This window comes from Triticum dicoccoides, chromosome 4A (genome assembly GCF_002162155.2).
Source record: "Triticum dicoccoides isolate Atlit2015 ecotype Zavitan chromosome 4A, WEW_v2.0, whole genome shotgun sequence".
In the NCBI taxonomy this organism is placed as follows: domain Eukaryota; kingdom Viridiplantae; phylum Streptophyta; class Magnoliopsida; order Poales; family Poaceae; genus Triticum; species Triticum dicoccoides.
The window spans coordinates 719837750-719842410 of record NC_041386.1 but is presented as its reverse complement, the minus strand read 5'-3'; the positions used below and the strand labels follow the sequence as shown (position 1 = coordinate 719842410).

The following is a 4661-nucleotide window of genomic DNA, read 5'->3' as shown; positions in this document are numbered from 1 at the left end:
CCTAGGGCCATTTTGTCGATGAATCGATGAAATGGTGGATCCATATAAACTAAATTGTACTAAGCACATTAAGCATATAACATCAAATTTGACTCACATTCATTAAGGTTCATCAAGGTTGGATCCAACACAATGGATCACAACATACATACTTAGATTACTGGGTTCACAAGTTCAAACTACAGTACTAAATAGATGATTATCATCTACATTACAACACTGCTGGATCCAACACCTTGGATCACAACATACATAGATGATTATCATACTAGAAGATACCCCTACTCATCTAAGATGGCCTTCACCCCCTGAAGCTTCTCCTTTATCTTCTCCTCAGACTTTTGAAGCTCAGAAATGTGATGCTGCAATTTAAGCCTCTCTTCTGTCAGCCTTTCCTTCTCCTTCAAATGATTGAACTTCAAGTTCCTAATCACATTGGCTTGAGCACCTGTCAGGTTAAAGTCTCATACTTTTGCAGCAGCAGCTTCTTCTCCTCCTCTTTCTTTGACATCTCAGCCTTCAAGTTGCCCACTACACTTTCTAGCTCAACAATCTTCAAATCAACATATTCCTTCTGCTCCTTCTGATTGTTTAACTCCACACCCTTCTGCTGCTGGGCATCCAAGAGAGCATTGACATCAGCATACAAACTGTCATAGTCCTCCTGTACTTTCTTCTTCTCCTCCTCTTTCTTTGCCAGCTCTGACTTCAAGTTGCCCACTACAGTTTCTAGCTCTGCAATCTTCACATCAAGACATTGCTTCTGCTCCTTCTGATTGCTCAACTCCGTACCCCTTTGTTGCTGGGCATCCAAGAGATCATTGACATCAGCATACAGACTGTCATAATTCTCCTGTAGTTTCTTCTTCTCTTCTGTCAGGTTGTGGATTACAAAGGAACTCTCCAGATTGTCATTGGCCCTACCTGACTTACTCTCCTCATACATATCCCATAACTTGGCCAATGCCTTCTCCATTGAGTCTGGCCATTCAAAATCAATCCATTGAACTACTCCACAGTTTAAGCCTTCCTGTAAATAAACAATAAAAAGCTCCAATCAAACAATAAAGAATCATCTAAGTGAGTAGGCTGAAGCCCACTGTTAAGTGCCATACTCCATAAGCTAACATGTTCAGGGGGTCTAATATGTGCAGCAAACATATCACACAACAAACAAATAAACACTGACCACTGTTAAACAAGTAATTAAGCACTGACCATAATAAACAATGACAGCCATCCACTCACTGGATAAAACAAGTTAAACAAAGACTAAGCACTTATCCACTTGATAAACAAAGCAGTAATCACTAGCCACAATAAACAATGTGTACCATCTGATGACAAGGCATGTCAGGTAAAGGTAAAGAAATACCAAACTTAGCACATTCAACAATGAACACCTTCACTTATAAAGGATCATACCTTCTTAGCACATCCTAGAAATCTCCTGCCGGTGTGCATCCCTTCAAATGCAACTAAGCGCTCGGCCGGCTCGCCGTGTTCGCACAAAACATTCACATCTGCGTCAGTGCCATTGAAATTCGGATCGTGGATCGTAGCTGGAAGCTGCGGGGGGAGCAAGCAAAGATAAACCTAGGTTCAGCTCGAGCTCATTCACAAAATCCCCAAATCACTAACCCTAACCCTAACCCTAGCTGTAGCAAACTGACCTTGATGATGCCATCGTAGGAGGAGGAGATGTTCATGACTGAATCCTCACTGGTCTCGTCGCTCCACGACACCATGGCCATGGGGGAGCAGCAGAACGGCGGCCGACGTTGTGGCGGCGTCGGGGGAGAAGAACAGAGTGAGGAGAGGAGAGCAGAGTGACGAGAGGAGAGGGTGAGGCAGATGAGAGAGCTGAGTTGGTTTCTATCGGCGCAACGGCGGGCACTGTAGCGCCGTTAGACGGCGTCAGCTCGCGGCCGTGAGCCACTTCGACAAGACAGGGTCCCACCTGTCATAATAGTGCTTAAACTGCCCGAACAGGAGGTTTGGTGCTTTCTGCAACAGATTAAAAAAAATCAGTGTTTTCTGCAACAAAAACGTAGAAGAGTGTTTCCTGCAAACCTAAGCTGAAATGTGGTGGTTTTCTGCAATTCACTCAAGAACAAAGTGTTATTTTCTTCTTTTGTACAAAGACAGAGGAAATATTGGCTGACAGGAAAATGTAAGCAGAAACACCATGGATGTAGAAAAGTCAGTCACCTGCAGGCTGCAGCCTTGGAAATATATAATTAGACACCGATGCCAGCATATATCAGCGCAGATCATCTTCGCTGTAAGAGACAATAAAAGGAGAGGTGAATCAAAACACGGCGTAGCTATTACTTATTGCTTGAACAAAAGAGAAATTAGTAGCACACCTCTTGTGAGGTCTCTCCCGCTGCAGGCCCCTGAACGGATGACTCCACTATAGCTTCTAACGGATGACTCGTTCGTGCAGGTCCAGGTCATGGAACTGTCGGTCCTCCCTTTGTCGCAGCACGGGATGGTTGGGGTGTGCGCTGACTTCACCTTCCAGTTCCAGCACACCACGCCTCGCAGGTTCAGTATAATTCAGACCAATCTCCTTCAGTCTTGGAAGGTGTTTGATACCAGTAATCCCCGATGTCAAATTGCACCCTCTGATTTCTCTTTTTTCCAACTGGGGCAAGGTGCCCTCCTCAAATCCCAACTCTGTCAATTGCCCCAGACCCGAAATCTCAAGTCTCCTCAGATTTGGGAATTTTTCTGCTCTGAAAACTAGTTTCTCCTCAACATAAGAATACCAAGAAAGACGAAGGAGCATGAGCTTGGGCAGTGCGCCTAGTAGTTCCATGCTTTTATCTCCATCCTTCAGATTGGTCCACCCTAACTGAATCTTCACCAAATTTACCAGATCCCCAAACCACTCAGGCATCTCCCCGAGATCTCCTACCAAATTCAGCTTCCTCGGGAGAGGGGGAGGGGTGGAAATAGAGTGCAACAACCACTTAAGTGATGCACCGCTTCTCCTATATGTAGTTTTATCCACACAGAGCCAAAGAGAGCGGAGGGAAGTGAGCTTCTCAAGCGATGTACAAAGTATCTTGCTCTTTTGCTTGCATGCCCCTACGTCGACACTTAACTTTCTTAGCTTTATAAGCTCCCCGAGCTCTTTAACTGCTTTCCTGCTAGTCCGTTCAATGTCCATGACCTCTAGTATCTGTAACTCTTTTAGGTTGCTGATCCCTTTGGGCACCCTCACACCGTCGGAGTTGGTCAAAAGACCGCTCCAGGCCATGTGAATGTACATAATAGCGTCTCGACGCTCATCCGGACTAAAGAAAGGCATACGGAATTTGTTCATGAAAAAGGCTATAGGATAATCTAAGAATAAATTACGATATCTACTATGTTTGCTGCAACGGAGGCTACGAAGGCTTTGTAGCTTAGTGATCTCAGATGGTAGGGATGTGATGTTTCCATTTCTCATGTCCAAAGTCTGCAAGCCTTGTAGTTTCCATATGGTCCTTGGGAGTTTGTAAAAATATGACTTATTTTGAATCTTGAGATTGACATATTTCAAATGACGTAATAACCCTATATTGTTGATATCTTTTTGTGTGACATGAAACTGTGCATCACATAGATCCAGTACTCTAATCATTCGAAAGTTGGGCGAACAAAGTGAAGGTGCCGGCTTCATGGGTCTCTCTCAGCAAACACAGTCAATGATCGAACATGATTCCAATCCAAGCCTTTATTTGGGCGCCAACTGCCCTGGTATGCGACATGCCGAAAGTTTTCTCCTCCTACGCCGGTTACATTATTCCATGTTGAGCATGAACAAATTTTCTTCTCTAGAAACTGAGATCATGACATCACGAACAATATCATGAACTCGGCAGCTCTTCACAATTCCTTCCATGTTAACTCTTGATGATTGAATCATGCTTCGGTTGGTTAGCTCATTAAAATTACCGTTCCCAATATCCTCAATGTTGACCCCATCCCTGGCTATAACAAACCCCTCGGCTATCCATCTTTCTACCAGACGCCTCCTTCTGATTTCAAAATCCTCCGGAAATATGCTTAAATACAGAAAACATGACTTAAGATGAGAAGGCAAGTGGTTGTAACCCAGAGTTACCATCCTCCTCATTGCTTCAAGGCTTTTGTTTTGCTCTAGCTCCGATGGGATTTGGTTATAAATAACTGTCCACTCACTAACCACTCTTGTGGAAACCAAGCCTCCTATAGTGAGTATAGCCAGGGGTAAACATCCCGATTTTTTGACTATCATAGGGATTACTGTCCTCATATCCTCGTCATTTTTCATGTCTTCCTTACTTTTTCTACTCTTCCTTAGTAGCAAATTTATGGCATCTTCTGTTTCTAGGGGTTTATGGTGGTAGATAAATGGTCTAGAAGATTCAGAAGTACACTCCTCGGCTAAGCTAACATCTCGTGTTGTTACCATTATCCAGCTACCTTTGTTGTTTCCAATAGGAAAAACAATACATTTGATCAAATTCCAATCATCTTTGTTCCATAAATCATCAAAAACAATAAAGTACCTCTTCTCAAGTAGCTCTTTCCTCAGATAGCAGGCGAGGTTCTCTTCTCGCACTTCATTCCCTTCAAGTTGCGTCTTCAGTGCTTTCTCGCCAAAAAGTTGTTTAATCATATCTTTT

General features: G+C 43.6%; 1 pseudogene; it reads right to left on the bottom strand.

The window, feature by feature from the left end:
• Positions 1-1917: 1917 nt before the first annotated feature.
• The window catches only part of LOC119284237, a 10322-nt pseudogene continuing 7578 nt past the window's right edge, over positions 1918-4661 (bottom strand).